The 27699-nt window shown below is 37.9% G+C and overlaps 1 protein-coding gene across 1 annotated transcript in view; it reads right to left on the bottom strand.

Annotated features, from left to right (window-relative positions):
• Positions 1 to 27532, bottom strand: part of LOC126754181 (nuclear hormone receptor FTZ-F1 beta) — a 118139-nt gene extending 90607 nt beyond the window's left edge. Inside the window, exon 1 of the mRNA XM_050466139.1 lies at positions 25706 to 27532. The gene's annotated coding sequence lies outside the window, so the exon portion shown is untranslated. The remainder of the gene's footprint in view (positions 1 to 25705) is intronic.
• Positions 27533 to 27699: the final 167 nt, after the last annotated feature.

Here is a 27699-nt window from a genome sequence, read left to right as displayed (position 1 = left end):
CAACATCGACTGCAAAAACAGATCGATTCAGTATGAAGGAAATGCTCTGTGTTTGATGGAATCAGAAGGGTGAGCTATGTCAAAACCTGGTGAAACTGTTAATACTAATCCCTACAAGGCAACAAATGATCAATTTGAATTTTGAATGTATTAATCGAAAAACGACCAGTATGAACCAGAAGACACGGCAAAGTAATTTTGTTACACGACAATGCACCAGCACACGAAGCTAATTTGGTTCAGGATACAATCAAAGTACTTGGCTGGGAGCTGCTACTTCACCCACCATATTCACCAAACTTGACCCCTTCTGATTGCCATTTGGTTTCATCAATGGGACACGCATTGGCTAAGCAGCATTTCGATTTCAACGCAGATGTCGAAAATTGGATGAAATATCTTAAGCATTTCGATTGTAGGATGAATTTCAAACAATATAGCGGAGCTGGACTTGAATGGTAGAAATTGTGTGTAAATAGCCAAGTTTGCTTAGTCAGACTACATTTCTCTATGAGATGCTATAGAACTGCGAACACCTTATATCTTCATACGAAGTAATCATATTGGTCGACCTATCGTTGAAAAAGTCGTTGAAATTATGGAAAAGATTGACCAGGACCGTCACATGACATCTCTAAGGACCTTAATATTCATCATCAAACGGTTTTAAACCATCTAAAAAACGCTGGCTACAAAAAGAAGCTCGATGTATGGTACCCAAACATCGAATGTCTGTGCAAAATTTTATGGATCGAATTAACATCTGCAATTTTTTGCTGAAACAAAATGAAATCAAAGCATTTCTGAAGCGAATGTGAGACGATAAGTGGATCAAATACGACAATATTGTGCGAAAAAGATCATGGTCCAAGCGTGGTGAAGCTCAACAAATGGTCGCAAAGCCAGGATTGACGCCTCGTAACGTTATGCTGAGTGTTTGGTGGCATTGTAAAGGAATCATCCACCATGAGCTGATCCAGCCTGGTCGAACGGTTGATTCTACATTTTACTGAGATTGAAGCAAGCAATCGAGAAAAACAGCCAGAACTGATTAACAGGAAGGGTTCGTCTTCCATCAGGACAACGCTAAACCACACACATCTTTGATGACTCTGAGAAAGTTTAGCTGGGAAGTTTTGATGCATCCACCATATAGCCCTGACCTTGCCCCATCGGACTACCATTTGTTTCGGTCAATGCAGAACTGCCTTAATGGAGTAAAATTGGCTCCAAGAGAGGCCTGTGAAAATTACTTGTCGCAGTTTTTCGCCGATAAACCAGAAAACTTTTACACTAATGGAATAATGTCTCTAGCGAAAAAATGTTAAAAAGTATTCGACCAAAATGGTACGTATGTATGTGTTCCTTAAAGTTCACTATAAATATAAAAAAAATAAATTGAAGTTTGATTAGAAATACGAAAAACATTTTTCGACTACCCAATATTTTGCTCAGTTTGGTATTGAGTTTTTTATTCTTGGATCAAAAATATATCTCCCTTTCACCACATATTAATCGAAACGTGGTGTACGCTAAATATCTTCGTCCTAGCTGGATTCATTATACCCTGAACAGGGTAGATTAAGTTTGGCACGTAGGTCCTAACCTTCAAAAGGAAGCGTCAGAAACTCTACAACATAGTATATATAAATGATCAGCATGACGAGCAAAGTCAATTTAGCTGCATATGTCCGTCTGTCTTTACGTGATCTAATCTCTCAGTTTTTGAAATACAGATCTGAAGTTTCATACACGTCCTTTTCTCCCCACAGAGCTGATTACTTGTCGTAATCGCCGATATCAGACTACTATAACATATAGCTGCCATACAAACTGAACGATCGGAATCAAGTCTTGTATAGAAGGCTTTTTTATTTGTCAAGATATCTCCACGAAATTTGTCATAGATTGTTGTTCAAGACAACGCTACAATCTCTGAACACACAGTTCAGATCGGTTTACTATAGCATATAGCTGCCATACAAACTGATCGAACAAAATCAAGATGAAATTCTTTTTATACCCTCTTATGGTAGAAGGGAACCAACTGTGAAGGCCATTACAGCTTCGGTGCCGTCGAAGTTAACTTCTTCTCTTCACGACTCATAAAAATTATGTGAAAAGGTTCGTCAAATCAACTGTTATGCTTCTGAAAATGAGCATATTCTCGAATTAAGCAATTAAATAAGTAACTGCATTCACATGTGCTCACAATATGCTTACATTTCTTCCAAATAAGGCTAACAACCGAGCGACACGCGTTTTACATTTGTCTGCATGTACATCGGGCAGCTACAATTACACGACAAAGGCACGACACTAAAGATTGAGTGCAATAAACCGCAAGGGCATGCAAATAGAGTCCACAAGCCGACAAAGACGCACGTCATGCGGCTTATCAGTGTAAAAAAAAAAACATATGTGTATGTAAATGTGCGCTACTTTGTATGCTTATTTACAAAAATAGCAACAAAAACCGCAATTATAGCAACGCAACGGAGACGACGACGACGACAAACACATGGGCGAAATAATGTCAATGCCATCCATTAGCGCTAGCGCAGAATTACAACGCGCACACTAGTATGCGAGCGAATTTGCAAAGCTACATAAATTCATACATACATTCTCTGGTGAGCAGCTGACAACAGCAGCAACGGCTGCCAGTCATTGCTCGATTCATGTGCAATCGCTACAAACACTCACACACACACTAACATGAGATACCTATAAATCTCAAGCGACTTTTCGATTTAGACGCTTCCTCAAAATGCATTCACCAAAAAAGTCACATGAACTCTTCCACACCAACAACTTACAAGGTAGCCTTAGCTGCATTGAAGCCATAATAACTTTCACAGGTGTGTTTCTTATAGCGTAAAAGTGTACAAGAAGTTCTCTAATCAATTTCTTCGGAGATTATAGCCGTGACATGGCCAACAATCTCTGCTAAATTTCGCGAAAATATCATGTCAAATAAAAATGTTTTCCATACAAGGACTAGATTTTCGTCGGCCAATTCGTATGGCAGCTATATGCTTTAGTGGTCCGATCTGAACAATATTTCCGGGTATTGTGGTGTTGCCTTCGGCCATGATCTAAGCGAAATTTCGTGAAGATATCTTATCAACCAAAAAAGTTTTCAATATAAGAACTTGATTTGAAGCAGGCAATTTGTATGACAACTATATGCTATAGTGATCCGATCTGGACAATATGTTTAGAGATCGTTGCGTTGCCTTGAACAAGAATCCTTGCCAAATTTCACTAAGACATCTCGTCAAATAAAAAAGTTTTCCATATAAGGACTGGATTTTGATCAGCCAGTTTGTATGGCAACTATATGCTATAGTGGTGTGATCTCGAAAATTTCTTCGGATATTATGGCGTTGCCTTGGGTAATAATCCATGTCAAATTTCGTGAAGATACCTTGTCAAATAAAAAGGTTTTCTATACACGGACTTGAGTTTGTTCAATCAGTTTGTATGGTAGCCATATGCCATAGTGGTCCGATCTGAACCATATGTTCAGGCATCGTAGCGTTGCCTTGGATAATAACCTGTACCCAATTTTATTAAGATATTTTGTCAAATAAAAAAGTTTTCCGTACAAGGACTAGATTTTGAACGGCCAGTTTATATGGCAGCTATATGCTATAGTGGTCCGATAAAGGCGATTCTGACAAATAACTATCTTCTTAAGGAGAAAAGAACGTGTGCAAACTTTAAGGTGGATATCTCAAAAACTGAGCGATTTTTCGCGTATATACAGCCGAACATGGCGAAATTGCCGCAACACGTTGCGCTACTCATTTAGTATACATATGTATATGTATGTCTGTATACACTTTATAGGGTCTCCAATGTTCAAGGCATAAAAACCACATTAATTCAATGTATAGTTCTTTGCTACTTGCAGTCAATTTCCGATTTGCCTATTTATTTTGCGACACGTGTGCGGTTACCCCATCGATATAATGTATAAATATGTACTATATATGGTCACCGTATGGCTCGTGTAATTGACACGCACTCTACAACACACACACACATACACAACAGTTCCATTGTAGTGTGCGTTTGCGTTATTTTTCGGGCAAGGTCATCAACGAGACAAAGTCAATGGCCGAAAATAACCTCTTCTACGTTTGCCTATTACAACTATTGTTGACTGCTAGGTGGTTTTCTTTATGCATACTCTTCTTTCTTTCTTTCACATCTTTTGTTTCTCCATACATATTATATATTTGTAGATGTACATTGCGCTTTGTTTGCTCTTTCTATATTTAGTTGGAGTCGACGAACGAGTTTTTGCCTTTCTAAGCTGCGTGCAGAGGGGATTTGGTCGATTTCTTCTAGCCGTATTAAAATTGATGCGGCAAAAATGCTCTGTTGCTCTCTTTCTACCTTTTTCTCTGACTCATTTATCGCGTTGCCTTTGGCTTTCATAGGCGGCATTTTGTTCGATCTTCACCAGTTGTATTTTTCTTTTCATTTCTTTTATTTACTTTTGTATCTGGCTCAATTAGGTAGCCGATCGAAGATTGCTTTTTACTAATTTTTTCACCTTAGTTTGCTTACTTCCCTTTATACATTGCTTTATTATTCTCTTTGCTTCTGAAATAGCTGATATTTAGCGAATCTTTCACACTATAACTCTTTTCTACGTGACTCGGCTTCGAACTATCTTCTTATATTGCTTGTATTTAGCTTTAGCGCCAATTACTTCATACTTCGTTTTATACCGCTATGTTTCGTACCATATATTGTACTCTGGGTTTACCGATTTACTTCATATACATATTACATTTTCTGGTTGCTTCTAAAATAACTCTCCTTCAAATGTAGACAGCAGCAACTATTATTCAAAGAGAGGACGGACATACATATGTATGTATTCGTGTAATTGATCTTAACTAATTTAACTAATATGGATGCGTAAACTGACGTTGAACAATACCAAAAGCTCCGTCAGAAACGGGAAGGACCTCTCCGAGCCGTTCGATACCAAACGAGATTTCAGACAAGGCGACTTCCTCTCGTGCGACTTCTACAATCTACTGCTAGAGAAATTCATTAGAGCTGCAGAGCTGAATAGAGAAGGTACAATCTTCTACAAAAGTTTACAGCTGACGACATACGACATCGATATCATTGGCCATAACAATCGCGCCGTTAGCTCTACTTTCTCCAGGTTAGACAAAGAAGCGAAGCAAAAGGGTCTGTGGGCGAGGGTAAGACGAAATATCTTCTGTTATCAAACAAACAGTCGTCGCAATCGCGAGTTGGCTCCCACGTCACTGTTGACAGTCATAACTTCGAAGTCGTGGATAATTTCATCTACATATCTTGGAACCAACATTAACACCGACAACAACGTCAGATTCGAAATTCAACGCAGAATAACTCTTGCCAACAGGTGCTACTTCGGACTGAGTAGGCAATTGAGAAGTAAAGTTCGCTCTCGACGAACATGGACGATGACAACATCAGCCGGTTTTACAAGTTTTCGAGAGAAAGGTTTTGCAGAAGCTTTATGGTTCTTTGCGCATTGGCAACGGCGAATATCGTAGTCGATGGAACGATGATCTGTACGAGATATACCACGGAATTGACATAGTTCAGCGAATTTAGAGACAGCAGCTACGCTAGCTAGGTCATGTCGTTCGAATAGATGAAAATACTCCAGCTCTGAAAGTATTCGACGCAGTACCCGCTGAGGGAAGCAGAGGTGGACACGGACCTGGCTACATTTGGAAACTCCAATTGGCTCCGAACATTGAAAAGGAAGGCCGACTGGCGCGCTGTTGAAAACTCGGCTATAACCGCATAAACGGTATCGACGCCAATAAAGAAGAAGAAGAATGATCGACAGAAAATTTTGACAACAGATTCTATTTTTTAAACTACTGCAAAAACAAAATCTCGCAAAACGCGTTTTTTCCGACTTCAAAGAGGATATAACCTCTTAGAGCGAACTGCCGAGAAGTATTGCAAAAACCAAATATGACCCTAAATGGTATCGTAGTTCGTTAGAAATATTTTTGGAGATAAGGCGCCATATTTTATAAACAAAAAAACAAAACAAAAACAAAAAATTTAGATCAGCCGAATGTTTTTCGAGTTCTCTTGCTTCTCCTTACAACAGCCCAGTTATTTTATTTTTATCGGTATCCGCACATAAAATGGGTCAAACATAATCACGTATTGTATTTCGCCAAATCATGCCCCCGATACTCAGAGTTATTTATTTGTTCATGAGCACTCCTGCTGATAGCACTTCTTTTTTTATCAGCCTTTTAAACGAGTTAGAGATAAAGAAACACCAAACCCTTAGACAAAATGGGTCATGTTAAAGTGTGTTAAGTAAGAAAAAAGTAATAATCTTATGCGTGTAGCTTTATCTAATGTTTGTCACGTATTTCACGTATGTTTCATTAAGAGTTTTTCAATACCATAACGTTTAATAAATGAGTAAACTCGAATCAAGCGCCAAACTTCAGAAGCATTATCTCGTATGCAAACGTCATATTATTTCCTTAGGAACTTGGTGTACCTTTCTTGGTGATATTTGAATGCAAAATATTCCAAACATATATCGAATCTTTAGAGACCAAAAATTTTTCAAAATCCGTTGTTAATCAATTCCACCTTTCATAGGTATAATGGTATCCTTCGAAACAACTAAAAGTGCGAAAAAGAATGATAGAACAAGTAAAAAATATGCTCATGTGACGAATATGATTGAGTTATACTGTACATATAGGTCTACAACTTTGCTTCCGTAACGAAAGAACTCCTCATCTTTCGAGTCGATCCAAGTATCAATCTAATTTTTGACTTCTTCATAAGAACTGAAGTCCTCGTTAGCTAGACCGTGTGCCATCGATCGGAACAAGTGGCAGTCAGATGGAGCAACGTCTGGAGAATACGGCGGGTGGGGTAAGATCTCCCATTTCAGCGTCTCCAAATATTTTTTGACCACCTTTGCGACGTGAGACTTTGACTTTATCGTGTCTTTCCTCGTACTGTGGCCGTTTTTCTTTTAGTGCTCGACCCAAACGCATCAATTGCGTTCGGTTTCGGTCTCCTGTGATGGTTTCACTTGGCTTTAGCTGCTCATAATATATCACCTCCAGCTGGCCCCACCAAATGCAGAGCATGACCTTGGCGCCGTGAATGTTCGGTTTTTCCGCCGACGTGGAGGCATGTCCAGGCTTTCCACATGACTTTCTTTTCGATCTGAACAATTTCTTCGGAGATTACATTGTTGTCTTAGAAAATAGCCTGTGCCAACTTTTGTGAAGATACATTGTCAAATGCAAAAGTTTTCTATACAAGAACTTGATTCCGATCGTTCAGTTTGTATGGCAGCTATATGTTATAGTGGTCCGATATCGACAGCTCCGACAAATGAGCAGCTTCTTGAAGAGAAAATGACGTTGGCAAAATTTCAAAACGATATCTTAAAAACTGAGGGACAGACGGACATGGCTAAATCAACTCAGCTCAATATACTGATTATTTATACATATAATGTATATACTTTATAGGGTCTCCGACGCTTCCTTCTGGGTGTTACAAACTTAATATGCCCTGTTCAGGGTATAATGAACCAGTTAGTGGAACTAAAAAATTCGGAAAAATATAAAAATAAATATGAATCGCTACTAGGTATTAAGTATAATAGTAATTATTTACGTTTGATGCTGCAAATTCAACAAAAATTATGCAATTTCTTTGCGCTCGCAAAAAGAAAAATGAGACAAAATAAAAATGAGCACAAATGAGCAAATCTAAACAAAAGCGCTTGAAAGTAAATAAAGTCAATATATACTATAGGTATGTGCAGTTGCTGTATGAGTGTGCATGCGTGTGTGTCTGTATGCCTGCGCCGCGACTTTGTAAACAAAATGTGGCGTCTGACGTTAATATGACCGCTGCGTTGATGTGTAAGCGCGTGTATTTCAGACGACGAAACGACCTTGATCGTGGGCGTCGTATGTGCGCATACATATCTACATATACCTAGCTGTATATTTGTACATGTATTTATATATGTACATGCATATGTTTATAATTCGTGATAATGGCGCTAAAGTACAGCCAACAGTTGGTGATTAGCCGTTTGCTATTTATAAATATATACATGCATATAAACATATGTATGTATATTTATGTATGTATGTAAGTAACTCGTTGAGACAAATAAATGGCACAACAACAAAAAGCTGATGAGTCATTTAAACATACATATTTACACTGTTTATATACGACAAGCAAACCGATGTGCGGTGAAACAGCTGAGTGCCGCTCTAGTAAAAACGGTATATATTATGTATGTAATCGTAATCATTACGGTATTTTAAACTGATAAGCGTAAGAGTTGAATGACAAAATTTAATGGCTTGCAGTTTCTCAGGGTTGCAAACTGATTATACATATATGTTGTTTGCTTCATACATGCGTATGGTATGTATGTATATAGATAATCAATTTTTAAATTTTATTATGTATTTAATGCTCAAAGTACAAAAATATCTTGCTTTATTTTTATATAAACTTCACTTTGACGGCCTTTTATAGTATAGTAAAAAATATTTATAAATATAATAATATAATCGAGGATTTACTTTGAAACAATTTGGGTTCTCATGATCCTGTAACCGATCTTCAGGAGTGCCTCCGACAAAAGTTGATGATGAATTTACTGCTTAAGGGGTCAGTAGGGTAATCTGACCTGTTTTTTTGACATTTTTTTTTTATAGAAATTTTTATTCTACAATAGAACTTTTTTCACATATCATGAGGTATATCGTGGAGTGTAACAAATTGTTTCGGAATTTTTTGATGACATCTGTCGGAGAAATAGCTGGGAGAATGATATACGATTTTTCACTGGCGGACACGATTTCTCATGTTTGGATCATCTGAAACGCAGAAACCCAATTTATTCTTAAGTAGTACGTAAATGGTTATCGTCCCTACTAGAATCATGAAAACATGTTAAAAAATAGAAGAGCAATTTTTTTTAATTTTTCCCCATGGTTTTTACATACATTTTGTCATCAAACTTTCAATAAATTATAAAAAATATAGGGACGATAGCCAGGCGTTTTGTGAAAATTAAAAAAAAATAAGCAAATCGGTTGAGCCAGTTTAAAAAAGTGTGTTTTGAGAAAAACGCGTTTAAAGTTTGAGGTACTGCCAGGTGTGCACTCCGAAAATCGAGCGGTATTATTACTTTTGGGCCTTTTTCGAAACCGTCCAATGGTAAAGTGGGTTTTTACATTAATTCTAATGGTATAAGGGAACAGAAAATGCAAAAAAAAAAAACAAAAAAAATTGTGAAAAAAGATTACCCTACTGACCCCTTAAAATTATTTGAAACTCTAGACACCAAAAAATTTGCTACTATAATAAGTACATATGTAGATGAATACAGGTCAGGAATGAAGAACTAGTAAAAATTTTGGCTTTAAAAAAAAATTTTTGTCAAAAAATACTATGTATGAGCAAAAAATAGTAAGACTTTGTTCATAATTTTAAATGCTTAATTTATTCTTCAAAATCTATGTCGTTCCCCTCAAAATAATCCCTCTTGTTCACAATACACGTATGTCAACGTTTTTTCCAATCCTCAAAACAGTACCCACATCTGCTGAATGGCAGTGAAAGCATAACACCAGGAGATGGTGTACCTGATTCCGCAATCGATGACGATGGAGCGAATAATTCGTGCTGCAGATCGGAATAGAGAAGGCACAATCTTACAGGGTCTGTCGCAAAAGACACAGAACTATCTAAATATAACTGTTTCTGGTGGCGCCATCTATTGGTGGGTATATGAAATAAAAATTTTGATCTCTTGTTGACATTTCGTAAAAATTTTAAGACAATTGGATAACTAAAATCGATGTTATCGATCAAAAAGTCACAGCAGCTTTTGGTCATCGGTCGTAAAATGCAAAGAGCAAATATTAAATTTTGTTTTAAACTTGGGAAAACGTTTACTGAAACATTTCAAATGATGAAAAAAGTTTATGGTGATCAGTGCCTATCCCGTAGTAATGTGCATGAGTGGTTTAAGCGATTCCAAGAAGGTCGTGAGCACCTCTGTGACGATCAGAAGTCGGTCGTCTTCAGAAGCCAAAAATAAAGACAATGCTGATTTGTTTTTACGATTCCGAGGGTATTGTACACCGAGAGTTCGTCCCACCTGGCCAAACGATTAATGCTGTGTTTTACCTTGGTGTTATGAAGCGTCTTTTATCACGCATTCGTCGTGCTCGACCACAATACCGTGAGGCAGGGTTCTGGCGCCTGTTGCACGATAATGCGCCGTGTCATCGGTCGACGCTTGTCACTGATTTTTTGACAAAAAACTCCATATTAACCATTAATCACTCACCCTACTCACCTGATCTGGCACCCTGTGATTTTTACCTATTTGGAAAACTTCATTTACCCATGAAAGGACACTGGTTGGAAATTTCAGCTATCAAAAGGCGACGACCGATTTCTCAAGCCCATGAAACACTCATTTGGACCGGGCTAAACTGTATCGAAGCACAAGGAAACTACTTTGAAAAAAAAAAATATGACTTTTGAAAAATATTTACTTTGTTGTTTTTTTTTAACAGTCCTGTTTCTTTTGCGACAGACCTTGTATATAAGAGTGATAACATTCTCTCACAATGAACAAACACCAAACTCTACAAGTCACTCATCATCCCCGTCCTGGTATGCATATGGTGTAGAGGCATGGACGATGACAAAATCTGATGAGTCGTCGTTACAAGTTTCCGAGTGAAAGGTTCTTCGGAAGATTTAAGGTGCTTTGGGCATTGCCAACGGCGAATACCGTAGTCGATAGCAGGATGAGCTCGACAAGACATAGAACGACATTGACATAGTTCAGCGAATTAAGAGACAGCGATTACACTGGCTAGGTCATTTCGTCCATATGTATAAAAACGCTCTCTGAGAGTATTCGACGCAGTACCCGCCGGGAGAAGTAGAGGAAGAGGTAAACCTTCACTCCGATGGAAAGACAAGGTGGAGGAGGACCTCCCTTGGAATCTCCAATTGACGACAAACAGCGAAGGAGAGGAACGACTGGCGCGCTGTTGTAAACTCATTTGTGTCTACATCAATAAGGAAGAAGGCGGTTACATGGGAACAATGCTTGCGTCCATGGAAAAGGAAATGGCACAGTATAAAAATTAAGAAGTTTGAAGAAGAAAAAGTCATCCAAAAACATTTCTCAAACGCAAATTTCTAATTCCATAAATCTTCTATAACACTATTTCCCGCCATTTGTGGACATTTTAGAATAAAGTAAAATAAAAACCTGTCAATAATTAATTTCTGTTATCACTACGATTGTATAAATATGAATGGATCTGTTAATACTATATTGGTGTAGTTACTAAATATGTATGTACAAGTATATGAGAATGTCGAGGGTTTTACCCTTGAAAATTATCAAAAAAATAGCGATATAATTAGCGCTCTCTTTAATATTATCTATATATTGTACATTACCAGTAGACAGGTTTCGGTTACCATTCTTGGAATTTTTTGTTGAAAGTATAGCAAATATCTTGTCGCAAAAATATCATGAATGAAGAGAGTATAAATTATATTATTTATATGTACATTATTGCTAATTCTCTAAATCTTTCATTTATTTGCAAATGACACATGCGATTTCACTTATACCGTAGATTATATATAGATTTTATCGGAATGTTTAGTGTTTTTGTTGTGCTTTGTCATCGCTGCTGTTCTTTTCAAGGTCATTGGCGGCTGGCTTTGTTTATTTTTTGTTGTTTCTTTGCTTTTATAAACGATTGCTTGTGGTTTATGAACTAAAATTCATGGAAAAGAATGAATGTATTTAAGTATATACGAAGATAGTGTGCTTAACGGTTAGGCAACTCAAGGTTAACGACAGGATGGTTTCACAGCGATTAGAGAATGGAATGCTATGGTTTCTGAAGAAAAGTAAGATCGGACAATTTGTGTTTTTATATAAGAAACAAAGAAAAAACGCTTAAAAGTCGTTACGTTGTGTCCGGCCTAGCAAGAACCGATCATGACACTTATTAACACTTGAGGATAAAAAAATTTTTAACAAATTTTGACTTTTTTTTGGAAATATGCTCCACAAGTTAACTTAAGTTAATCCGGCAAACAGTTGCGGAGTTATGAAAGTGTTTGTAAGAATTGTTTAACTTAGTGTAAACGGCTCCCAAACTTTCTCCAAAAGCTGTTTTCAGAGTTAGGCTGGAAAGTTTTACAGGACTTCTCAAGAATATTTGTCAGTTAATGATCGAAGAAATAAGATTTTTAATAATAATGAAACGATATTTGAAGCCACTCCGAAGTGTAATTTTTTTATAAAAAACATTGACTAGACCTTCGATTATTACCTGTATTCCCAAGTAGTAATATATTTTTTGGTTCTTGGACTCGAGTTAAGTTTAAAAAGAAAAATCTTGCTTAACGCCAGACACTTTTTTCGGAGGTCCTCCTAGAGATCGGCTACGTGATCAGCTGGATCCAAAACCTTCAACTTTATAAAAGTACATTAATTTTTTCTTCAAAAATATTCACAAAAACGATTTTTCCGACTTGCACCTGGACTTAACACCTTAAATGGAATTTTATGAGGTGATAAGTTCCAGTATAGATCGTAGAAACTTCCTAAAGAAGGCGACAAAAGACAAAATTTTAGTCACGATTGGCATTGAGATATATCGTCTCATCCAACTCAGGGTTGGTTCTTCAACCTCCGTGCATGCTCGGCATTCCACGGAATCCACTTTTCCTATTTTGTTAAGGTGGGACCTTAAGGGTAGGTGCCTTGTGATTACCTCTACAATATTCTTCAGTTCCCATTTTCCACGGAAGTATAAGCTATTTTGGTGTGTATTACCATTAACACCACATTACAAAACAACTTTTCCCCAGAAGTATAAGCTTTTTGTGTTCCTCGTGTTCCAGCAACTGTGGTATTCCTCAGGAGTTCATAGCTTTAAACAACTCTTAAAGCAGCTGAATGGTCTGGGGCGGTTTAGGGTAATTGTGTTTCCAGTTGACCCCGTCAAGACTAAAAAAACAAGTCTCTCTTATATAGTCGTAACCAAAATATTGGCTACTAGGTTTTCAAAGACCATACCGATAGTTCATTGCACTTGATTTTCATAATATAGAGAGAATTATGTGTCAAAATGGAGTACTGGCAGGTAAAATAGTGACAGTTTAAAAAATGCAATTCGACATAAATCACAGTCAAAACTTGAGTATCTCAAACCAAAGCAATAGAGAGAGCAATTAAGCAATTCCCACGACAGCCGGTTCTACGCATCGACTCGGATTTTATCCGACCAAGGGCTGTTTTTTCGGCGATCTAACCCCGTTTGGATCGGTAAGAGAGCAATTAAGCATTACTTTTAAAACTTTAATTTTGACATTTTATATTTTTCTGAAATATGCACAGATGCTAAAGTATAAGGGGTCCATGAACGGTTCCAAGCAGAGATGAATCTTAAAAGTAAGTAAAAATTTGCAAAATTTTGGTACCAAAAACTTTTTGGATAGACAATACCAGATGAACAGACTGAAAATTTCGTACTAATTTATGAAAATTAAAAAAACTGCTTTAAACTCGGCCTTTGGAACGCAATTTCCGAAGACCCTTCGGAAAAAGATGCGCCCGCGTTGGCACCATAACTGTTTACAGGATCATCTAAAGTGAAAAAATACGTATTTTAGTTAAAACCTTAACTTAGAACTTGGACGAAGGAAAAAAAACTGAAAATTGGATATTTGGAAGACATTTTTACAAAAAAATAAAAATTTCAGTGAAAATTTCGCGAAATTTTATTTCAAATAGTTGTAATCGGAAAAAAAATTCTTCGTCCAAGCCTTTAAGAATTGTATCTCAAAGACTTGGTTAAAATTTCATGAAGATCGCTTGAGTAGCTCTCAAGAAATCTTGCCAACCGACTTCACAAGTTCTCAAGGCAGTATCTCCGAAAATATTACTCGGATCAGCTGGAAAATGTAGCACAATATTCTAGAGGTGTTTTAGAATTTAATAAGACAATTAAAATAATTTGATTTTTTGAAAACCGCAAAACCATGTAACCCTTAAACCCTTAAAGAACCATCGGAATGAGTTAATTGAATAGCTCCTTTGAATTTTTAGGTTTTTGGAGCTTTTTAGGCGCTAATCAATGATACTGTGCTGTATTTCAGTTCACATTTCAGCTTTCTAGTTAAGGAGTTCGGCTCAAAAGAGAAATATGTAAATAATAAACTGAATGCAATAAATCAAAAAACAAAATTTCTGGAAGATGTCTCTTAGGTGTCCAAAATATAGACAGACATAGCCTCAATTCATGTGCAACAACTAGAACGGTGTTTTATTATGTTTTCGTATAATGAGTCATCAACAAGAACTTCGCTTGTGGCAGAGGGCCAAGTAAATAGTTGCTACAATGAAAAAGCTTGGAAATTATTAAAACAAAAAAAAAAAACAAATAAAAAATAAAATAAGGTAAAATAAGTCTGGAATGAGATTTTTATTACATTTTGCACATCTGTGTACAAGTGTAATTGCGAGCGCTTACGAGTACGCGTTGCGCACAGTTCTTGCTCCAATAATTCATTACAAGATCCAAAAAAACCTGCTCAAGCCAACAACTTGTTGGGGGTATTGCCAACTACCATAAGAACAGCCATAAGCGATGAGTGTGGCTTTTGGAATTAACAACAAAAAAATACTGGTGACAACAACAACAACAACAAAATGAGAATACAAAAACAACAATAAGAACAGCCATAAGCGATGAGTGTGGCTTTTGGAATTAACAACAACAAAAACATACTGGTGACAACAACAACAACAACAACAACAACAACAACAACAAAATGAGAATACAAAAACAACAATAAGAACAGCCATAAGCGATGAGTGTGGCTTTTGGAATTAACAACAACAAAAACATACTGGTGACAACAACAACAACAAAATGAGAATACAAAAACAACAATAAGAACAGCCATAAGCGATGAGTGTGGCTTTTGGAATTAACAACAACAAAAACATACTGGTGACAACAACAACAAAATGAGAATACAAAAACAACAATAACAATAATAACAGCGTTAACAAAACCTACAATAACAACAAAAAATCACAAAACAACAAATGAGTGCAACAACACAGCTGTAGTACAGAAAGCGGATTTCTGCTGTGCAACAACGCGGTCTGTTTCGGGCGACAGTTGCTTTGCTGTTTCAGTAACACCAGCTAACATATGTATGTTTGGATGTGTGTGTACAATTACCAGTCCGCATTTGCTTGTCGCGTGAGCTTGTTACGTTTGTGTTGCAGCAACACGTTCCGGCTCGTGTGCGCTGTGGCGGTTGTTGTGACGCAGCATGTTGGCAGCAATTTTCAACGGCACGACAATCACAGCGCATACAAACAACAACAAATAAAGTAAAATAGCAAGAAATAATTTTAATATCTATAATACCCTTCACAAATAAAAAAGTTACTATGCAAGAACTCGATTTTGATCGGTCAGTTTGTTTGACAGCCGTTGTCGAATCTGTACAATATTATTGCCGATTGTACCATTTCCTTGAACAATAGTTCACGCCAAAATTTTTATTTGCAACTACTTCAGTGTGATCGCTTAATTTGTATGCCAACTATACGAGGGCTGCTATATACATATATTCTGGCCTAGGGCAACACTAAGTGTTGCCAGGTGCAATTTGACATTTCCATTGGAAAGTTTGACATTTTTTAGCATAACATCACTCAGAACGTTTTGTCATTTAATCGTGAATTGTTTTATTTACAGGGAATTAAAAAAATCATCTCGGCCAAAAAATGGAATTAACTCGTGAACATTTTCGTGCGATCATTTTTCACAACTTTCGACGTGGATTATCACGACAAGAGTGCATCGATGAACTAAAATCTTTGTATGGCTATGAAGCACCATCCTATAGCACTGTGAAAAACCGGTACAACGAATTCAATCGTGGCCGACGCTCGCTCAACGACGAATTCCGTGAAGGTCGTCCAAAAACAGCCGTTGTGCCAGAAAACATCGATGCCGTACGTGAACTGATAATGCAAGACCGTCATGTAACATACCTTCAGATAGAGGCATGCCTATGCATTTCTCCCTCCAGCATACATTCGATATTGCATGAACACCTGGCCGTAAAAAAAGGTTTGTTCTCGTTGGATCCCGCACAATTTGACAATCGCTCAAAAAAAGGCTCGTGTGGATTGGTGTAAAGAAATGCTGAAAAAATACGATCGCGGTGCTTCAAAAGACGTTTATAAGATCGTCACAGATGACGAATCATGGATCTATGCGTATGAGCCCGAAACAAAACAGCAATCGACAAAAAAAAAACAAAAAAAAACATTTTCGTTGATAAATATGCCTATTTACATTATTAGGCCAGAAATATCTATAGCAACCTACGATTTTGTACCGTGTCCTTGGGCAATAATTCGTGCCAAATATCGTGAAAATAGCTCGTCAATTAAAAGAGATTTCCTTACAAAGTCTTGATTTTGACCGATCAGTTTTTATGCCAGCTTTATGTTATAATGGTCCGATCTTGAAAATTTCCTCGGACATTGTACCATATCCTTGGACAATAATTCGGACGAAATTTGATGAAGATATCTTGTCGAATAAAAAATTTTTCCATACAAGGCCTTGATTTTGATCGCTCAGTTTGTATGACAATATCGGCAAATCCGACAAATAAGCACTTTCTTGGGAAGAAAAGAGCTTATGCAAAATTTCAGAACGAGATCTCAAAATATGAAGGAGTTGGACAGATGGAGATGACCAAGTCGGCTCAACTCATCATGCTAATCATTGATATATACAAGTAGGTATATTTTTGGGGTTTCTGACATTTCCTTCCGGGTGTTACAAAACCTCGTGGCAAAATTAATATACCTTGTTCGGGGTATAAAAAAATTACAGAGACTGCAAGAGAAAAATTGCAAAAGTAGAGCGAAATCAGTGCAGAGAGAAGCGAAAAAAAAGAAGGGTACATGAAAAAAACAACAAAAACAAGCCACACTGCAAACACGTTTCGACAAGACACCAGAAAAAGCAGGCCGCTAAGGTGACTAACAAACAAAGTCACCAACAAAACACCAAACAGGCAGCCGTAACAAGCAACACGCGGCGGCTCAAAACCGCGACGCCTGCGCGTCAGTTAAGCGCGAGAAATAGAGACAAAAAGAGGCCAACAATGCCACAACAATTGAAGCAGGGTCTCTTAAGGCACGACGGCAGCGCCAAGATGGGTGCATAACCGGGTGTCACAGACGTCGGTTACATAGAATTATGGGCAAAAGCGCGACAATGTGTGACGAAGATGATAACGACGACAGCAACAGCAAGTACAAAGAAAACATGAGTAACAACAATAAAAATAATGGAGAAAAATCAGAACAGTGAGACATAGTACAAAAGCAGGCAATGAGACCACGTTAATGAAGCTAATGTGGCTGATAATGAAGATGACGAGTATGATGATTAATGATGAGGACTACCATGATTAAGAAGAGTAGTATGATACTTAAAATATGTAGTATGAGTATAGCCTACTGATGACAAATACGATGATGGTCATGATTTGGAAGATGATGATCGCGGCGCAACAACGTTCCGAGCGCAACAACTGCAGGCAATTTTCAAGTGATTAGTCATCAACGGCGCAACTTTCTACGAGACATCGCTAACAAAAAAGCAAACAAACAAAGCAAAACAAAATCAAACAAGTTCAACAAGACTCCGCCGAGTCATACAAACACACCTCAATACCTTAAAGGCACTAAGAATTGGAAAATAAAAACAAATAAAAGAAATGCGCAGATCCAAGAAAAATACGCGATGCGATGCGACTGCCGTAGCGACCAATCGGCCGACCTGAGGCACCGACCAAGCAAAAGGTAAGCGCACAAACAGAAAGTGGCAACCAAAGTAGCATTAAAGCGCCCAACAACAAGCAGCGAGGTTTCAAGAAAACCTGCCGGATGGGCAAATACAGGCCGGTGTGTAGACGTGTCGACGAACGTACGAACGAACGTTGGTAAGAAGGCTAGTCAAGTTGTAGGTACGTAGTAAGTTTGTATCGAGGTAAAAAATACATACATACTATGTTGACTTGCACCTCGTTTAGGCCGGACCTGACGCTTGGCTGGCTGTAGCATCATGGTCGCATAGCGAGACGACATGGTTTCGCTTCATCAATAGTCGAGCTGTAAAATATTGAACTAAATAAATATAAAAGCAGTAAATAAATAGAAAAAAAAGAAAATATTAAATTCGTGGAAGAGTATAAATAGAAGACGAATCGCAGCACCACGTCAGTATTTAGAAAAGGAGGCAGAGCAAACAATTAAGTTTTGTGGTTGCTTAATGGATCTTATTTTCATGAGGCTGGATACTAAGTTGATCCTACCTTTTTAGGAATCTAGAGAACCGAATTTTGCAAGCAAATCCAAATTAGAAGTGGCGTTAATTACCGACCCAAACAGGATTATAAAAACAGTCACCTAGATTTTTCGGTTTTATAACTTTTGCCAACTGATCCAAATAAAGTTAGAAAAAACAGCCCTTGGTCCGGCAAAACCCTGGTAGCTTCCGGTATCGTAGTACCGACTCAAGCGGAAATTGATCTGTATCCTATATTCTTGATTTGTACTTTTTTTAGAATTCCAAAAATCTCTTTAGGTGGACTTTTATAAATGTAAGTCTCCTGATCCACTTAGCATATTAGATGTGTCTTCTGAGTGTAGTTAGTGGCGCGAGGAAACCCATATAACCCCTTAAGACGTAAAATTTTCGTTGGACGTAGATATCTTTCTGGCACCGCAGTATATGTATCAATGCCCATTCTTCTTTATCTTTATGCAATCTTAACTTTAATAGAATGATTAGACGTAGGTTCGTTGCGATGCCCACAACTCCTAGGTAAGGATCAAAAAGACCGTCGCAAAACGCCTATAACCAGCCACAAATTTGTTGAGGCGGTCAAAACCTAGGAGTATTCCAGCCGATACGCCGAGTTCCGACAAAGTATGTGCGTATCTGAGATGCTTTCAACCTTAGGCTGGTGAATGCTGGACAGATGGCTCCACCTCATACTTATCTTTGCAGTACTGACAAGTTGCAGTTAAGACACCTTTTACCGGGACAATGTACAGTAAAGACACCTTTTATGCTCCAACCTCACAAGTATTGGTTACTGATCAACGCTTGGTGAGCTCACGCGAGGCTCATAGTTTCCACGCACTGGTCGTTACCATCCTGATGGGATTTAGGTAAGGATTCTCTGTTGTTGTTGTTGTTGTTTTAACGGTTTATCAGTCCCCGTTAGGATGGTAAGGGTCATCTGTGTTGTCATCGACGTCATCTAACGGGAGGCCCAGGAAACATGCTGTTCCGACGGGGTCGGACCAAAGGGAGGAGGGTGTTAGATGAGTGGGGTAGGTAGGGCATGCAAAGAGGTGGTCAGTGTCATGCGGAGACTCGTTGCATGCAGGACATACATTGGGTATGTCTGGGTCAATTCTGGATAGGTAGGAGTTTAACCTGCTACAATATCCAGAACGAAGCTGCGTTAAGGTCACTCGCGGAAACTCGAGCTCTTCGTCTGCAATGGGTTGTGGTTTGGAGGATTGGAGCGGGATGAAGGTTGGGGGGGTAAGTCAGAGTGGGAGCTATGTTGCCTGTTTGAGCTCCTGGGGACCGTGGAGGTCCTCTGTTGGCCACTCGGGGTGAGCGGCGGCGCAGCGCGCGAACAATGTGCAGATTGCACAGCCGTAGAGGCTGGTGTCGCAGTATTGCGTAGGCAACATGGGGCCACGGAACTCGTGGTCCACTCCCTGTGAGTCTTAAGGCCTGAGCAGGTCTTAAGATGGCTCCAGCTATTGCATGTATTACACCTGACCGAGGTGGAGTTTGGATGGAGCCTTTTTGCGCATACGCAGCAGATAAGTTCCTCCGGGCCCGCGTTGGACTCGATGCCAGCACGAGACAGGAGGATACGGAGCAACCCTGCTGCAAGGCACCGCCGAAACATGTAAAAGAATTATCAAATTGTTTGCATTAGAAGTAAATGTAGTCTTACCCTTTCTACATATGCTGGGAGGAGTGTTCTCTAAAAACTATCTAGCTATAACGGCATTTTTTGTTATTAGATCAGGTTATACATCTAGATGTACAAATCGGTCAGACCCAACAGAAGGTATGTACCGGAATATATTTATTTCATTGTTAGTTTCATGATATTAAATCAACTTATACATCTAGAAGTCCGGGTCGACCAAAGCCGGCAGAAAGAAGACACAGGAATAAATATAATTCAAGATAAAAGCATAGAACTACCAAAAGAAGTGTTTCAAAGAGAATCTCCTAAGGATAAGTCAGACCTGAACAGCATATACACAACATTCGATCAATATGCGAAATTAGTCTTTGACACCCACAGCTTCCTCCATTTAGTTTCAACTCCGTCAGCCAAATATCGGGGATAACATGACCCACAACAGCCGGTCTTAAGTAATCGGAATGGATCCGGATTTCTATCCGGCCAAGGACTCCCAACTGGCACTATTCTTCGAAATTACCTCAGGAAAGTACTTTGGCGCTCCAACAACAACATTACCTGTTTTTTTGGACCTACAATTACTTGTTGACGAACTTGGACTCATCACAACAACGACCAGCCAAGTCTACATGAACTTTTGCGTATCCGTCTAACTTCAAACGATCTTCTAACGCTATTTTAAGCTTTTTGTGAGCCGCTTTCCACCGACTACCATACTACGAGTTCTATTCTTTCTATGTCACATTCTAAGTAATGTTTTCCTTTCTTACTTTTCTTTCTGCCAGCGCTCACATTGCCTCCATCTAATACTCGATGTTACCGAGTATCCACAAAAAGCTGCTTACAAAGTCGGTTTATTGAAGAAGCCATGGCTTCTACAGCTGCGACCATTAGACAGCACATCAAACTCTCTACTGCTACTTTTATTTTTGTTTTTGCCATTTGTGTTGTTTGCATTACTTCCTGATGTTATTGGCTTGCTGGTCGACTAGACTGAAATCTACTTGCTTTGCGCGAAAAATTTTTCATTAGTACCAAGCTTCTACATTGACGTCGTCGCGTTCTTCTACGTCTCACGTCAAGTATTTATTAATTTGCTTTCAAAGCACAGCAAGCACATGATTTCTCCTCATATATTTGCTTTAGCCTCTTCTGCTTCTGCGGCGTCTTCGTCGTCAATTTCTTAACCTTCAGCAGGCAGATTTTTATTGCTATTGCCACGATAAAGTCGTTATACCACCGACCGCTTGGTCGCCAGTTGCTGGCGCGTTTTATTTGCTGTTCTTGTTGTGTTATTTTTCAATCAACCTCAATTCTTGGTGCTGTGTTAATTTGATTAGATTCTTCATGCTGCTTCTTGGCTTGATTTCATTTAGAGTTAAGTCGCAAGTTTTTTTTTGTTTTGCATAAGTAAAATCGTTTTGTGGTTATGTGAAAAAAACATCGGTTTTAATTTGTGAAGTCAAAGAGTTGCTACTCAGCTCGTAACACGACGGGGTTGCTCATTGTGACTCAACTCTATTGTGGTCAGGAAATTGATACATACATATATTTGCTAAATCATAAACTTTAAATTGAAGCACTTACTTAGTTGGATTTCGACGAGGTTCCAGTGCGTTCAACTGGCGCTTTTAGGAGTTTGCGACAATATTACATCCCACAGGGGTATTAGAACAGATTGACTCTCTACCGAACCGTACTTGGACGTTGTAACGGGTGATTCAAGTAGAGGTACTTTTTGCAATACCCTTTTTTTGACAGATCACGCGTGAGTCGTGTCAAGCAGTCATTTTATTTTTGTTCAGTATTGTTTGACATTTCAGCATGGAAAGACTTACACCTGAAAAACTTTATAAATCGTTCAACTTTATTAAGAAAATTCACGTTCTGTAAAGAATGTGTTGCGCGCGCTTCGCTCAACTTATGATCAAGGTAATCGTCCTACTAAGCTTACTATTGGCAACACCAACACCCATCTTGAGACCCCGCATCATTATTGGATGGTAGAGGACATCCAGCACGCAGTGAAGAAGATATAGCAGCCGTAGCTGAGAGTGTTCACGAAGACCGTGGAGAGTCGATTCGGCGCCGTTCGCAGCCACTCGGACTGACGCATGGAACGACTTGACACATTTTACGTCGAGATTTTAAATTGAAAGCGTACAACATACAGCCGCTCGACGTTCCCAAGCGACATCGTTTCGCTCTATGGACTCTTGAAAAGTTCCAAGAAGATCCGACGAGCTAAGTTTTGTTCAGCGATAAGCAAAATTGCCGCATTTGGGACGAAGAACACTTCGGTGAGCAGTTAATTTCACGTTTTGGGACGGTCGATTGGACACCAAGATCTTGTTATGTCACACCGTTAGACTTTTTCCTGTGGGGATATGTAAAGTCTAAAGTCTATGTGGACCTTCTATTCAAGCCTTGCAGCAAAACATCACGCGTGTCATCCGCCAGTTACCAAAAATTGCAACAACATAGTTCTAGGAATAACAAAAACATATATATTTCGAACCATAACTACATGTAAAAGTGGGTGACATAGGACAATGTGAAATGAAAACGGTTGTGGTCGGATAGTGTTGAGCCGCTAACCAAGCCAGTATTGATGGTCAGGAAGGTTTTGGCAGGCAGGGATTCATCTGAAATCTGGCACAGCCAAGCTCTTACTGCGGACCTGTACTGTTAACGATTGGACCGCCTGTAGAAAGCAATCTCACAGAGGTGGCCAACTTTGGCCAATAGAAGAGGAATACGACTAAAAAAATGATTGGAACTCAACAGAAGCTCCGGGAGCCTGGTTGGTACGTTCTTATGCATTCATGTTGCCCAACGACTGCCAAGTCCTACAACAACAAAAACAACATAGCATACAGCCATACTGCCATACAAACGGATTGATCGAAAATCAAGTACAACCACTTCTTCCTAACCTCATTTCAAAGTGAACAAGACATGGAGAATTCTTTTGCTTTGGAAAAGTATAAATAAGTTATTGACAAATAATAAATGAAGAAGACTTGACAGAAATGCATTTGGTGAGACATTTAACGACTTGATATTTTGCTGATAATAAAATGAAATTTCATTGTACAAGGCATGACTCAAAACGGCCAACGGCTGCGGTTAACAGATACCGGAAATTACTGCAAAAATATTACAAAAAAAGTAAAAGAAAATAAAATCAAGACAAAAGTAAGCAGAGTGCACTGAGAGTGCAAAAGTGTATTTAATGAACAAATTAAAAAAAAAAAAAACATAATAAGAATTAAAAAAAATATATAAAAAAAATATTAAAAAAAAAAAAAAAAAAAAAAAAATTTTAAAAAAATAAAAAAAAAGTATTTAATAAAATTAAAAAAATTGTATTGGTCGTTCCAAGCTTTCTTTTTGTATTGGTATTTTTATGTCTGTATATACATACATACATACATACATATGTATGTATGCATCCATTCCCGATATTTGTACTTTTTATTTTTATTCTTCTCATTTTTTGGCTTTAAGAAATAATAATAAAAACTGTGACCCAAATCTGCAGAGCAAGGTGGCCAAGCGGTTAACGCCATTGAAACACCACGAGCGCACGAGGAGTGGAGTTGTCGTGTGTATTTATTTTTGTTTTTGTTTTCGCTGTCATTTCACCGCTACTCTACACACCTATTTTGTTTAATTTCATTTTGCCTCGTGCTTTTTACTTTTTTGCTTTTGTTTTGGTATTGTCTTCTGTCGCTGCAATTTTATTCGGTTTCTGCGGTGAAGTTTTTATGTTCGATGCGCTTGCTTGCGCTTTACCTACTTGTGCTTTTTATGGATTTTTCATTTTTATTTGATTTTTTGCTTTTTTTTTTGCTTTGTTGTAGCTTTTTTCATACACCTTTTGTTACCCTTCATTAATTTAACAATGTTTAACGCTGAACTCTTGCAAATTGAGGTTTATGAGTTTTAAGCTGTTGCATCGCCTTGTTGCTGTTGTTTCGCTTCTTATTATGCCCTTGTTGTTGTTGTTGTTGTTGCCATTTCTCTTTTTTATTATGCTTTTGTCCTGACAGCCACCATTGAAGGTTAAAGTGCGACAGTTAATTGGTAGACAACTATCACCGTTAAATATTTAATGTACCGCTGAAGAAATGCTTAAAAGTCTGTAGCGAAAAGCTGCAAATTCGAAACACATTTGTATGTATGTAGGCATTTATGGCATGTATAAATTGAAATTTATCAGTTTTCGGTGTGGAAATCGCTTTCGAGGTGACATTTAAGTTATTTATTTCATATAGATTTTTCGTTACCGAGAACTTCATTTATTTATTTTTAATTTTACTCAGTGAACAGGACTTTTTTCGAACCAAGATACATACGGACGGACTTACATATATATTAAAAAGCCGTCAGGATACTTTTAATTATATGAACTTTCGACAGTGACAGCTCTTGCTTCGTTAACATTTTGACAAATTTTGAAACAGAGAATCATTGAGACGTGTGTTTCCTTGAAAAATACTGCTGAAAGTAGCATTGCCGATTTCAGCGATCGCTAAAAACCTACCTCAAAACATTTTTTACAACTTGGACTCGAATGACCATCGGTACAATTTGACAAATTCGTGCTTACATTTCAACTTTAGTTGAGTCGGATTTATTTATCATTTCTCAATAATTCAATATTTTTTACATACATATGCTCTATTAACATTAACATCAAGTAGAACAAATCGAAGGATATTACTCGTAGCAGAGTAATTAATAAATTTTTTAAACCAGCAGAAAGCAGAGCAAAAAAAAAGATATTTTGACGTGAGAATTTTCTATTGAAACTAGGCTACTTTTCTAATAATGTCAAAATAAAGTAAAAATAAAAAGAAAAAATAAATGTCGCAATAAACAAATTTTTAAAACAAATCCAGGTACCACTGCAACCAAGGACTTTATGCACTTAGTACATATGTACATATTTCCACATGTATGTATGTAAGAATGTAAGTTTGCATAAAATAGAGCCCTTGTAAGAATGAAGCACATTCACGCTGCGCTTAGCAACCTTCAAAAATACGACATGCAACAGAAAACAAGAACACAAACTCAACTCAACTCGTGACTCCATTACAGTTAGCCTGAATATTAAAAATTTACACAAAAACTTTAATTAACACTACAATTTTACTATGAAAACCGTAAAATATGCTAAACCGAAAAAAAAAAACAAAAACAAAATAGAACACAAATTGTTAACACACACAGTCAGTTCCAATGGCTGATTTAAATTTTAACAACCAACAGGATTTCAAGTGTTTTTTCTCACTCCCCACCATACGTAACCTGTGCCATAAAACTCGTGGCAACATTGCAAAAGCGTTGCACCTTTAATGCTTTTTATTGTTGTCATTACAGTTGTTGTATGCAGGCATTGCATGTTGCTTGCATGCATCAACCATATACACACACACACACAATACACTTGCTTAAACAATGCATGTGTGCGTGTTCTCGTATTGTATTTTGTTTTTGTAGCTGTGTTGCTTACCTTTGTAGAGTTTATTGACATTTGCAATGCTTCGCTTTACATTTTTTCCAATCGTCCAACGCTTTGCTACGTACTTCTCTGCTTTACACACGCTACACACAACGCTGCAGCGTACACGCTGCTCTCGTTTGCTCTCTACAACTGCCTACGCTGCAGCCAGTATTGTTTCGTTCACACGCTCTCTCTTTTGCTCTCACTGGCACATACGTGGGTTCGCTGCTGCTGCTGCGACGTTTTGTGCTCTTCTAACATACACTAGTGTGCGTTAGATTGTTTGTAATTACAATTTGTTTAATTATTTTCTTTATAAAAATTGCGTTATTTATTTTATGGGAATATCACTGCACACTAATTGGTAATATATTGCCGAAATTTTTGTTAATTCACTACATAAATGCTTGCTTGTGCGTCTGCTGTGCAAATACTGTCGTTATTTCTTATTGGAATCACTCACTCACTCTCTGCTAAAAACACACAATACGCAACGTTACTTTCCACTTTTTAATGCACACTATAGCGCACTCACTTGCACACATGCCTGACCAGTTAAAGTGGCACTGATTTGCTTTTGCTACTATAACACTTTGTTATTGTTGTTGTTTCGTACAAAACTAGGCGCTTGGCGGATGACACTTGATTTTTTGTTTACACTGCATTGAGTGGGCACAATGAAATATGAAATAAAGAACAAACAACTATACATTTGTATACGATTGTTGGACACATGTACGTATCGGTCGCTCTGGTTCTTCACTTCTTTGCTTTCCACTGTTCTCAATACTTGTTTTTTTGTTTAGATATGTTCACCTGCGCAGTATCGGAAGGGGAAGGGATGTATACAGCAATAAAAGCAGAATATTTTAAATAACCTTCAACTACTTTTTTATTTTTGCTTTTTCGCCGCACGTTGACTGCACGCTGCTAGCGCACTTCTTGTATTTTTTTTTTTTGCTTCACTACAGCGCTGCGCGTAGATTTCACCACCACTACCACCTAACAACACCTATTCAGGACTTATTTTGCTTCTGCTTGGATTGTGTGTTTTCTTATTGTTGTTGCTGCTGTGTAGGCAGAATTTCGTGTTGGCTCAATCCCGAGGGAATATTTGCACACTAATCTATCAACTTCGCAATAAAGTTAAAAATTCCATTAGTTATCTTTTTTTCGCTATATATACTAGCACATTAATTTTGATTCAGCCACACACTTATTAACAATTTATTACTATGTCGTATATTTTGAATCAAACATGCAGATATATTTCACACCTGAAATTACTTGCACATAAATATGTACATACGCATTTATGTACATTTTTTGCAAGATTTCCTCTTTGAATTTTTTCAGTGAGAAGTAGCACACACGCTCATTTTGTTTTTACGAAGTATATTTAACAAACAATAATTTCAGCTGGTGTAACGCAATCGACGTCGACTGCAATTGCATACGCTGCTCGCTTGTACACCGCCGTATACCAACCACCGACTGCTGCTGCACGGCCAACGTAGAACTCGTAATAATTCACTAATTTTTGTTTTCATTACATTTTACAATTACAACAAAATCGCGCACATTTTCATTCAACCATAAACTTGTAAATTTGTATACAAGTTTATTTTCTGCTATTTGCGAATTCATACAAAATGCATTTCATTTATTATTACAGCGAATGTGTGTAATAAAAAGAAGCAATTACTCAAAGGAGTATTGTAATTTTCGCAACTTGCACGCAATAAATTCTTTGCTTTTCTGATTTATAAAAAATCCACTTGCAGAAAACACCGCCAACGCAAAAACACAGTTAACCAACGAATATCAAACAACCTCTTTCAGATGTCACAAAAACAACACTGACAACATCGACAACACTGAACGCTTAGCAAAATTAAATACCCACAGCGCAGTGTTGTATGCGGCAGGTAGTTTTCTACAATACCTTTGTGGAAGCTATTCGATGGCCACAGGTGGTGTGTATGCAGGAATTACTATTGCTA

This window comes from Bactrocera neohumeralis, chromosome 3 (assembly GCF_024586455.1).
Source record: "Bactrocera neohumeralis isolate Rockhampton chromosome 3, APGP_CSIRO_Bneo_wtdbg2-racon-allhic-juicebox.fasta_v2, whole genome shotgun sequence".
NCBI classification, from domain to species: domain Eukaryota; kingdom Metazoa; phylum Arthropoda; class Insecta; order Diptera; family Tephritidae; genus Bactrocera; species Bactrocera neohumeralis.
The sequence above is the reverse complement of the archived record's forward strand: the minus strand, read 5'-3'. Positions and strand labels throughout refer to the sequence as shown.